The sequence below is a fragment of the Zonotrichia albicollis genome, chromosome 3 (assembly GCF_047830755.1).
Source record: "Zonotrichia albicollis isolate bZonAlb1 chromosome 3, bZonAlb1.hap1, whole genome shotgun sequence".
Lineage (NCBI taxonomy): Eukaryota > Metazoa > Chordata > Aves > Passeriformes > Passerellidae > Zonotrichia > Zonotrichia albicollis.
Genome location: NC_133821.1, coordinates 91,453,566 through 91,466,190, shown reverse-complemented (window position 1 = coordinate 91,466,190; position 12,625 = coordinate 91,453,566). Strand labels below are relative to the sequence as shown.

General features: G+C 37.8%; 1 long non-coding RNA gene across 1 annotated transcript in view; it reads right to left on the bottom strand.

Annotated features, from left to right (window-relative positions):
* Window positions 1-12,625, bottom strand: part of LOC102064414 (uncharacterized) — a 444,388-nt gene that overhangs the window by 63,917 nt on the left and 367,846 nt on the right. The window lies entirely within an intron of this gene.

The following is a 12,625-nucleotide window of genomic DNA, read 5'->3' as shown; positions in this document are numbered from 1 at the left end:
ACATTTTTATCATTACAACCAGTTCTTCATCAGTCACAGTATTTCTATTTGTCTCTGAGCTTAGACATCATGTTATGTCTTTTGCTATGAAAGCCAAAAGTTCAAATTATTTCAGAAAAATCAAAGACCACATAAGAATATGGATATGGAAGTGTTAAGTTAATGGTTGGACACAATGATTTTAGGTATTTTCCAACCTATAAACCTCTCTGATTGTATAAGGATCTCCTGAAAGAAGAATATTCACACCTTAAATTATAGGGCTTTGTTTGCTTCTTGAGCAATGCTTCTGACCCAATACGCAGTATATCAGAAAGCTCAGTTGGAGCAGCCTGACATGATCTCAGTCAGCGAACACAGTCATAAAATGTAGGAATGACTTCTTCCCATTTGACTGTTTCCTAGTATTCTGTGAAATAAGCCATATATATATGTTCCAGAATCAAAGCCCAATTAAAAAAAAATCCTGCAAATTAAACAGACTTTCAGAATTATGGCACAATATTAATTATCTCAGGCTACATCTAATGTTGGGATGTGCCTTTATATGGAGTATCAGATATCTCATGAAATTCTGTATGCGTTGATTGTATTTTATGATGAAAGTAACTTCATTGGTTTTAATCAGCTTCACTTAAGTTACTTTAAAAAAGCATTTAATTATTTTTGCTTTAAGAAAATAAACTGCCAAATCAGTATTTAGGTTACAAAGTCTAGAGAGAAATCTGTCCAAGAAATAAAAACTGCAGTTGTCACAGCAAATGATCAGCTAATAAGAGGCTGTCCACAAAATATATGCAGCAATTTGAGCTGTCTTCGAAAGTCAAGAGAATGCTGTGCAATTCATTAATATAGTATGAATACTGAAATATTTGTAATGTCTCTTAAAAAAGTAACTCCTGAAGTGACACTATTTAAGTGGAAATCTAAAGATCTCATAAAAAACCAGCAGCATTCTAGCCCTCATATCTGTGGCAAAAGTTGAATCACACCATAGAAATGCATATCAGAAAATAATTTTCAAAAAATCTCACAGTTTTTAAGTGTCATGATTACCGAGTGCTTGAGGTTGATAATATTTCATGATCCCAGCATCTGATAAGCACTTTTTAACCTGGAAAATACTTTGGAAGTCCATTAAGAAAATGCAGCAAAATGCACAATTTTATTATAAATAGAATGTTGGGCAAGTTTATGAAAGAAGGATTATAATACATAATAGACACAACACAGAGGAATGTGATACTGCTCCACAGCTCACTGGCTTTTCAGCAGAAAGCTTCCACTATGCTATACAAGTGACAGAGAAGATAAAGCCACTTAAATACTTTGTCTCCCTCCCTCAGTTTATTATTTGGCTGTTCAATGGATTACGAAGTCCATGTATTTCAGGAGTAACTGGAGAAGGCAATGTATGCTTAAAACACCCAGTTCTGGCAAACTGTTTTCAATGAAAAATAGTAGCAGGAAATGCTGAAGCTTCCTTTGCATCTGCCTTAGGACCCAGAGGTCCTCATCACCCACCTTTTATTACTCATCTCTTTATTTTTTGTTCATGCTTTCTTTCTTGTTCAGGTTCACTTATCTTTGCTTTCCATTCTTATCTTTTCATAGAGAGTGATCCTCAAGTCCTTTGGTGAATTGTTTTAAAATCCCTCACCCCAACAGTAGCTCTTCTCTTCCTACTAGCTGCCTCCCGGAGCTGGCAGCAAAGCAATCTAGATGAAACAATTGCTTTCAGTTATGCCCTTTTGGATTCTTTGATGCAGGAAGGGAATTCCAATAGCCGCTGTGGAAACTCCATGGACCTTTCCAATTCCCAATGAAGAGACTTCAAACCCTAATCCATCAGAAATCCTTAGCAGCTGCTGGACCACAAATGTCTGGCTGCTCTACAGACCACATATGGTAGTGGATGCTTCAGTAATGAGTGAGAGATCTCTTGTCCACATGAACTGTACAAAACTTTATTATTATTTCATCTTGCCTCTTTCCCAGAAATAGGTCAGCTACAAGGAAGATAAAATAATATTGCTGGAAAAAGGATGATGGAAGAGTATTTGGTCATTGCATATACTATCAGAAGCAAGGATAAAAATTCAGTTTGTCATCAACATTTTTTTCTAATATCTCCCCCTCCATTTCATAATGATAGGCAAAGATGTATCATTCCACCACTGGGTTTATTTTTATTTTTTTTTCAGCATTCCACCACTGGGTTTATTTTTATTTTTTTTTCAGCATTCTCTGGTATGTATATTTTTGTGTTGTTCAAACAAAAAACATATTTTGCTGTTTCTTGAAAAGTCACACAATTTACACTGGGAATTTATGCCTATCCTGATTTCTGTCCCAGAATCACTCAAATTGAGAGAGCTGAGTACTTTCCTTTGTATGAATGTATATGAAGCTAAACTGGGGTATTGTGAAAAACAGTTCACAAAGCCAGTAGAAAGCTATATATAAAATTATATTGTCATTTCAGATGAAGCCTGAGACAAAAAGGATATAGGTAAACACAGCTGCAACATTTTTAGGCATATAATCAAAGGCACAAAAAATATTGGAAAAATATGTAATTATTGTAATTAAAATGTGAACAGTATTGATGGAAAATATCTTTAAAGCATATAAAATCAAAACAAATCTTTTAACATATGGGAATTTATTCTACAGGAAGGATTTGCAAGAACAAAAGTACCAGTTACCTACGTGTTTTTTACTGCTAGTCAAAGTTGAAGCTTGAGAGACAAGAAATAGTAGAAATGTTCCTCAATTCTGCTTCACTGAATCCTCTGCTTTATGAAGAAATGGGAAACTAGCATCAAAACAATAACAGAAGGGTATTTTTAAAATGTTCTGTTTTAAGACACTTGCCTCTCCATCTGCATCTCCAATGTCATTCCCTTCTTATGTCATGTTTCTGTACCAGTTTCTTTCCTTCCTTCTATTTAAGTCTTTTGATTCTGATCTTTTCCTTATTCCTTGTTGATATTTTCCCCTCCTCTCTCTGTGAATGTCACAGCAAGTGAGTACATGCTCAGCTTTCAGCTGGAGTTGCTTCCACTGGCTTTAAGCACAAGTGTAAAATGAAATTGATCTGTGGAAGACCCTTAAGCTTCCTGTAGTCTGTGGAGACTGGCAAGCTCTCACCAGATGGAGTCACATTCCAAGCAGAAGCCAGACTAGACAGTTTGATGTTCCAAAAGATGCCATGACTGTGCAGGCAGCCTGAGACAGAAAGAGGGCTCTGTCAAGGCTTTATCATTCCATGGAAGACAACTGAGGCCCCAGAGAAGAGCTTTCCACTGCTTTGTCCTTCTTAAATTCATGCTGAGTTTTTTTAATAGATGTTACCGACAGTTTCCTCTCCAGGGCTCTTCTATTCAACAGGATCCCGACAACAATCTTCTATTCAACAGTCGTAACAACAGATGAGGAACAGCTTTGAAACCCAATATGTTATGTGGCATATACTCACCCAAAGACTAGGGTAGTCTAAGGACTAAAATGACTATATACTCTTCTACTGTCTAGCCCTTGCCATGGCTCCAGTCATGCTGGAATAAATCCAGCCACAGACCTGCTAAATCCCCTTTCAAAGTGGGAAATGCAGTGGCCTTGACACCACCATTATCCGTGGCCTGCAAGTACAGCTGGATGCAGACCAAGTTCTGCATTTCAGCACAGCCCTGGTCCTGCTTCTTCATGTTCAGAAGTAATCTTTGTGCTTTTTACAGACCACCCTCCAGTCTGTACAGTCTGTGAGGCATCAGTGGTCCTGAGTTTTGTGTGAGGAGTGGGGTTACCTGCTCTAGAAAGCCAGCAAAGTCCTAAAGCAGGATGTGAAGAGGTACTGATAGCTCCACAAACCAAAATAGCTACGCAACAATTGTTGGAGAGATGGGCTTTTTCTAATTTTCCATTCAGAAACTATTTTTCTCAACTTATCATTTGGAGGGAGAATTGATATCTTTCTTCCACAGAGAAACATTTAATTTTAAGATAACTTGCACACAATACTTTGCTTTTGCATTGCTTCAAACAGAATGATTTCCCATTAAGATAAAGCAAGGATGAGCAGACTGTGACCACTGAACAGAGTGCTCTGGCAGAGCGGAGCAGCAGTATAATGACATTAAGAGTTCAATTTTTAAAACATTCAAAAATTAAATTAAATTACAAAATGAAATTTAAAGAAAAAAAGTTCAAAATTGTCTGAGCAGTACAGAGTCACTTGGAGGTCCTTCACAAATGCAGAACAATTGGCTTCACCCACAGGCCTTAACTGCTCCAGCTGGACATTACCTGACCACTGAAGCCCTTTGGATGAGCCAGTAATGTTTAAATAATCCACATCCAGACATTATCTTACACCTTCCTTGGTGGACTGCACTGCAAATGCCTGGTACAATTAATTAACATTGGGACCAAAACCAGAGTCTCCAGCTTCCAAAACAAATGCTTAGTCATGTATCCAGAAACACAGCTCCAATGGCATAAGCCAATTTACTCCCTGTTTTATTAAACTTCCACAGTGTTTAGAATCACTAAGTCACAGTAGGTCTGGCACTTCATGTTATGAACCTTGGTGAGCATTTCCTTACCCACCCAAGCAGAAATGTAGCGTCTATTGCTAATTCTGCTGTCTGAAGCATTTCTGTTTTACTGCAAATCATATGTAATGATGTGAAATTTGGCAATATATGTAACACACATGCCTGAGCCCAATTAAGATGTGAATTTGGACCACACTGAATTTGTCCAGTGTGGTCCATATTTGGACTTTTTGCCGCAGCAAGTGGGTTCCTCTCTTAAGACGTGGGTTCCTGAAACCATTGGATCTATAGCTACCCTGGTGCTCCGACATAAGACATGAATCTGACTGCATATGTGGATGTGTCTGCTTCCCTTCTAAAAGTCTGAGCATTATTTTGTGGTCTGTGTGTTTCTCATGTCACTGCCTGTGATCACTCTTAATACACAGGTGGCTACAGCAAACTTTCCCTTGTAGCCATAATTCACCCTCATTTACTTGCAATCATCTGAAAGTTAAGTTTCAAACATGAGCAGATTTTCTGGTTTTCCTGTATATTCAGCAGACTGATGCAGACACTTTTAGGAGGCAATTTGTCCAGCCAAAACTTAATTGTCAAGGAGGGTCATAGGCCCTGAGGTCGCTCATCTCTCTCTGCTGAACACTGATGCAGTCTAAGCACTACCTTACAAATAAATGGACTTTTCAGATGGTGTGAATCACCGGGGACACATCCCATCTCTGCATGCTATTGATTTGCCAATAATAGCTGAGCTTTGTAGTTTCAGATTAGTTTTCCTTCTATACAGAGGGAGAGATTGAAGAAACTATGAAAAGTACATTTCATGATGTAATTTCAAAAATGGTTAAACACTGTATACAATTTAAGGAGACTAACTGTCCTGGTTTAGGACAAATTCAGGAGGAAATTTCGAAGGGGTTCCTCTAAAAAACAGATTCAAGTGGCCCATCCCCAGCTGGTTTCTCTTTGGAGAAAAGTTTAAAAAAACTGTTTATTTAACAAGAAAAGTGTTCACAAGCATAAAAAGTCAATAATTTTAAACAATAAAATGGCTCATTGTTCTAAAGAGATGGCAAATTCAGAGTCCTTTTTGTGGGGTGTAGCTCAGCTCGCTCAGTCTCTTATCAGTCTTATCAGTCTCTTATCAGGACTCTTACCAGTCCCTCCTGCCCTGGAAATGGCACTTCCCTAGCCCCAGTGTGAACTCCTGGTGTTTTCCTGGCTTTTTGGTCCAAAGCAGGGCTGAACCATTCCAAGAAAAATAAAAGCCCAACTATGGGTTAATTCTAAAGATCTGCAAAAATGTACTGGTTTTTAGTTTTCTGTGGATGTTCATTACAGAAATAAGTTTTATTGAAAGACTTGTTGGACTCCACAAGACCTGCCTGTTGTCCTCTCTTAGCTCTACTTATTCCCTCAATGGGAAGAAGAAACAATTGTTCCCTAGTCTCCATTGAGACTTTTGTCTTTATTACTCTACCTTCTCTACAAGGTGCAAGTGTAAAGGGCATTTCAAAATGAACATACAAGTATAAATTCCTTATAACTTTAAGGATCTTACAAGTGTAAACTGATCAAATTTGGAGCCTTAGAACCAGCTCCCCAGGGAAGTGGTGGAGTCACTATCCATGCAAGTGTTCAAAAAATGAGTAGATGTGGCACTTCGTTATATGGTTACGTGGCCACAGTTGTGAAAGGCTGGAATTGATGATCTGGGAGGCCCTTTCCAACCTTAATGATTCCATGATTCCATGAGAAGAGTGTAGCAAGGGAAGAACTCAACAGGATGACTGCCATTAATTAGATTTCAACACCAACCCCTGGCCACCCTAAGTTCCCTTTGCAACCCCTCAGTAGAAGAAAAATGGGCACTTCCATAATGTGATTAATCTGATATCCTTTAGACTGAGATGAAACCTTGGCCTCCGTAGCAGCCACTTTTCTGATGACAAGGAAGCCTATGGTGGCTAAATCAGCTGTGGAGATCTTAAACAGATAGAAACACTTCATCCAATCATCTGATGGTCATGGGAAAAGATCAACATATTCATATTTAATCTCTTCCTAAATAGATTAAGGCAAACAAAAATCATAGTAGCCACAAAAAGGATTTTCTCAAATAGTGTGATTTAAATTGCTACTATTCCTCACCAGACATTCATCTCACCAGACAAGACTATCTACTTTAGAGTGAGCTGAATGGTATTTTGCACTTCATTGACTAAATTGTTATTTAGGCTGCATTGCCTACTGGCCAAATCCAACCTGTTATCTGGGATTGCCTAACATAATTTTATATCAGTTTATTTATATCAAGAACATTGCAAGATGCAGTTTTCTGTTTCTAATACACAGATGAACACGAGCAATTTTTTTCACCAAGAATGAGCTGGTTCTGTGAATGTTTTAAATTATCAAAAAATCATTCCACTCTCATAATGTGCTAGCCCTTTAAAGAACTCTTAGACTTGCAGAGTAAAAATATGACTCTTAGTTCACATATATTTAGAATTTTACAGGTTATTGAAACAGCTTAAGCTGGAAATAATTGCGGTCAGCTGGCTCACTGCAATAATTTCATTTTAGTTCATTTCTAGCCTGTACTTGTTTTTAAAGCATCTTGTTGTTTTAACATCTGTCGCTTTTGAGATATAATTATCACTTCAGATTTCTTTTTTGTTTCGAAATAATCTCGAGCAACAGAGGTTATTTGTTTGTCCTCCTCCTCCATTCATAGATGAAGGTGATTTATAGTAAACCAAATTCTTCTTCATTATCTATCCTCACCTAAGCCAGATCCTCTGGTTGCCCCACTCTGACAGAACAGCAAGGTCAGAATCTCTGTTTCTGCCACACAACTTGCCAGGTGCACTGTCCTGGCTTATTTATAAGATTTGGCTTTCTCCTTTAAACATTTCTACCACATCATCTTTGATAGCATTTGCATATGGTATTGAATGTTTCTTTATAATGGTAATACTCACAAAAAAAAAAAAAAAAAAAAACCAAAACAAACAAATAAAAAATAAATTAAAAAAAACCAACCCACCAAACAAACAACAAAAACCCCACTAAAATCTTCCCAGTAGAAGTCATCTTTACTAATAGAAGTTGCCTGTTGCTCTACTGGCAAACTTGTTTCATGATAATAAAATTGTTTTGCAACAATTGTTTCATGTTTAAAAGATTCCACTGGCATCTCTAATGCATATTTAATGAAAATTCTCCCATCATTAAAACTGCTCTGATGGTATTCCTGAAAGTTGTGTTGGGCACCTGCAGAAAGCAAGGGAGAGAGTAGGAGAAGAGAGGGAGAGAGTTGTCTGGATTTCTAGATAGCACCTAAAAACATCCACCAGTGTCCAGATTTCTTGAGAACATGAGACAGTCTTGTAGCAAGCAGAGGCGGTTTGGCTCATCATGCCTCATTCCCTTTTCCATCTACACCATGATGTCTTCTAATTGATTCTTTAATGACCTCCGTGTTTTTGCCTTAACTATCTTGCCTAGTAAGCCATTCCACACATTTATGATTCGCTGCTTGAAAAAAATGCTTCCTGACATCTGTTCTGAATTTGTTTTTCTTTAATTTTCATTTATGCCCTCTCGTTCTATCATCTGTGTTGGGCTGAAAATAGGAACCCATGTTGACATTTTCTGAACCATTTAAATTTTATGTTCTTTAATTAAAAAACTCCTTTTCAACTAGACAGAAGTCTAACCTGATGGTGGAGAATATAGTACTGTAGTTAAAATAAAATAATACTTTTATAAACATAAAAATTTATTGATATGTATATTTAGTATTCCATAGTTCAACTCATCAATGTCTCCTAAAGAGAAAATTCCAGCATTTGCTAAGGTTCTCTCACAAATATAAAGAGGGAATAGAATGCACTGAAAACACTAAAAGGGGCCAGGACTTAAGAAGATTTTTTCTGGTTTTTTCTAAGTCATCCTTTATTTTAGGGTTTTATTCTTCTTTAGATGTCCAAATTATATGCACATAATGGAACAAACTGAAGATTTGTCTTTGTCAGATTTTCACATTAGGTAACCAGTTTTCAAAAATATGAAATGCTTTACCAAAATCAGATTTTTTTCAAAGATATCTCAATTTGGACTTCCACAGATTGGAATATCCTCCCAGTTCCTCTTAAAAGATGGAAATAACTGAGAGAGTAACTTTAACCACCACAGCTTTGTGGTGCTAATGCTCCAATCCAAGCTCAAACTTTGACCCTATATGCTTCTCCAACTGGTTGATGCTGTGAATTTATTTAAAATCATGCTTCTCAGCTGTTTTTACTTCCTTCTGTTAGTCTCTCCTCTAATTTCTCACTCATTATTTTCCTCCTCCCCTTTCGCAAAACAATGACTGAAGAGTCAAGATGACCCTAATGCTCTAAAATTTCAGCCACCATAGTCAAAAATACCACTAAAAGTGATTTTATCTTCAACCATTTTATATGACTAATGAACAAATTTATTTTTAGTCCTTCTGCTTGGCATGCTTAGGCAAACCTTTCCTGCCATGTGTTCTGAGGACCATAGCCCATTCTAGCCTGGTATGCTTGGGAAGAGCCAAAACAATAACCTAAACCATAATTGTGAAAAAATTTAGATTATCATAGTCCTTCCCTGAGACCTAGTATGCCACAGAATGCTCTTAAGAGGTAATACACCACTAGGTAGATTTATACCAAAAATCTCACTTGTTAAAACCATGGTTATTCTTATTAACACACTGAATACAGAAAGAAGAGAGGAAAAATATGTGAAAATTGTAAAGTTTCAAAAAATTGAATGAGAAATTTTACCATTCTGAGAAATTTTAAAAGCAGTTTTAGATCTCATGCCAATTTTAGATACCATGCATTTAAGTAATATTTCTGGGAATGTAAATGATTTACAAGAATCAAGTCCTGTCACTTCTCTGAACCTGTATTTAGTATGGAAAAGGACCCCTTGTTCTTGCTAAGCACATCAGAAGTAGCTCAAAAGGCAAAAGACAAAGCATTTGCCCTAATCTGAGGCTGTAGGGGAGAAAAAGGGCAAGCCGACCAACTTAAGCAACAACTTTTCTTCCTTTTAGCACCTTTCTGCTTAGATGGTAAATTCCTTCTGCCAAATTCTAATTGCCTTTCTTTTTTACCTTCTTTGAAATATTCTCTGATTTTTTCTGCCGATGCTCTAAACATGTGTTCAGATGAGGTCATATATTACTGTCCAAGCAGATAATAGCACCCAGGAGCTTTCAGTATGCCATTTTTGAACGTCATATATCCTCCAGAACTTTGCTGTTTGTGCTGCTTTTTGGGCCAAGCACCTCAGCTGAGCCTGTAGCAATAGAATTTCTGAAACATACACAGAAACAAAGGAATGCAGAATCATTTTAACAGAATGAGAAGAGATAGCCATCTCGACAATTTTCCAGGGTAATTTGGCTTGATGCTTATGCCTAAAATTCATTTTGTTAGAGTGACTGATCTTCAGGAGAACTGTGTAATGAATGGACAGCTAGGTTAATGTCAACGTGCTGTTACAGGCAGAAGCCAAAAATTATCTTTAATGTTGTCTCATTAGGAAGCCCCTGTGTAAGCATCTTTCCTGGAATACTGTGAGAATCTGTGCGCCAGAGCTGGTGGGAGGGATCCTCCACCAGCTGCCAAACATGACATTTCTGGACAGGCTGCTGAACCCTCAGCAGGTGACATCTGTGAAGCAGCCTTTCATCTTCCTGTCTCTCAGTGGCTGGGTACCTGCATGGGGCAGGGATCCCAGAGAGGCTCTATGAATGCAGCCTGTCTCTCTCTCCCAGCTGGGCTTCCATAGCCACAGGCTGAGGATCCCTGAATTTGAGCTTCCAGTGTCAACATCTGCTCTCAGAGCCTCTTTTGTCCATTTCTCTCTTTATGTGCTGACAGCTAAAGCCCAGTCCAGCCAATATAAACTGTCTGTAATCATCAGAATACAATCTACTGACTGTTTACAGCTTACAAGCAATAGGTATATCTTTTCACTTCTGTGGTGTATTTAACTGAGTAGGAGAGTGATTAACCAGCAGAAAGGAATGAGCAGTTTAGAAATTTTTCAATTGCTGTAAAAAAAGGAAAGCTTAAAAGCATGATCTGAGTGAAAAACTACTTAGAGATCATATTAGCAGCACTTAAAATTCTAAAGCATTGGTACACAGCTTGTGGTTTTCTTGAAAGTCTTGCAAAAAATCCCAATTTTCTGAGATGAGAAAAATAAAACAAAATGAAACAAATAAAGAAGTGGTTTCTTTTTTCTTTTTCACAAAGTCCCCAAAAGGCAAACGTTCTTTTCACAAAATTCCAAGTGTTGCTAAATGTAATTTATTCATAACAATTAATGTTATTGCAATGAATACCAAATGAATTGCTAATCATTGGCCACCCTGATTTAAAGTGTTACCTATCCATCTGTCTGTTTTGCTAAAGGTACTTCTCACAACATATGTTTCTTTTGGCTCTTTGAGCGCCACTAGCAAAGGCATAGTCACCCATCAGAAGGACATTCAAATACATAATAAACAGAAAGTTGCTCAGAACATCTCCATGTCTTGCATAGATATTTCTGGTTTACTTTTCTCTATGAAGGAAGAAAGGTTTTACCTCAGTGCTGGATAAATGTAGGTGAGAAGTATTTCTTGTGGCCAAAGGATAAGGATGTAATGCTAGGACATGGTGGAATGGGGTTAAGCTGAAGGAGAGTGAGAGGAGAGTTTAGGTATTAGCTAAATTCTTTGCTGTGAGGGTGCTGAGGCACAGGAACAGTTTGCCCAGAGAGGTTGTGGAATCTTCCTCTATGGAGGTGTTTATGACCAAACTGGATGCAGCTCTAAGTAACCTGGTCCGGTGGAATGCTCCCTACCCATGGCAGGGGGCTGGAACTAGATAATCTTTCAGGTCCCTTCCAACCAAACCCTTCTATGGTTCTATGGATTGGAATCATAAGGTCTAGGTATTTCTCTTACTTCTGCCACAGGCAACCTGGCCCTCATGATCTTGAATCATTCAGAATAGAACAAGGACCTAAGTGGATGTTTATGAGTTGAAATGTCATTCAATTGCAAATTTAATTTGGGTCCTTAATCATCTGTAAATAAATCAACCACTACTTTTGAGTATTTCTTGTTTGGTGTTTGTAAAATGACCATCCCAGCAAGCCTGTAATTGTGATAACTGATTTATAGATATTCATAATGAATATTGGGAGCTTTACACTAAAGGAGAGCAGTAAGTGTGTGGAATTACCTCCTTTATGAAGTTCTTCTGACACTGGTGAAACAGTACAATCACATTTTTTGCTACCACTTATTTTCAGTTGACCAGTCCCAAAATTTGCTAAAACGTGTATAATAGTTGATATAGACATGATAGTGCTTGATAGGGAGCATTGCCCTATGCACCAAATGTGAGATGTGCATGGCTGAACACCTGGCCTGGACTGGCCTGGGTCCTCAGCAGGGGCACTACACTTAAACCTTTGCACCTCCAGCCTGTCTCAACAGCCACTGAGAGCAATAAAGATCTGACTTGCAGCCTAAGGGGAGATAGAAGCCTGAAATGCACACCTTAAAAGCCAGCTGTGAGCAGGCAAGGTACCAAGAGATCTTTTCACTACAGGAAAATAGCAAGTTTTTACCTCAATATAGTTTAGAAAACAAGACTAAACCACTGGATGATGTATTCAATATGAATAGGTGGTGACATGTGACAAAGCTTGTAAACCTAACAAATAATTTAAATTTATGACCTTGCTTGAACATTCAGAAAGCTTTTTGAAGTAACAAAAAAATTATTATATATATATGTGTGTGTGTGTGTGTGTGTGTGTGTGTGTGTATTTAAAAATTAATTAAGATTTGAAGGAACTCTGAGTACCTAGTCGTGGATGTAGATCATGAGCACTTCTGAGTCTGTACCCACCAAGACTTTCTCTGTGGGCACGAGGAACAGGTGGACATGGTGTTGGATAGTGTGTTGTGAATACTACAGCATACAAACACAAATAATAATGAACACTCTACACTAAGCTAC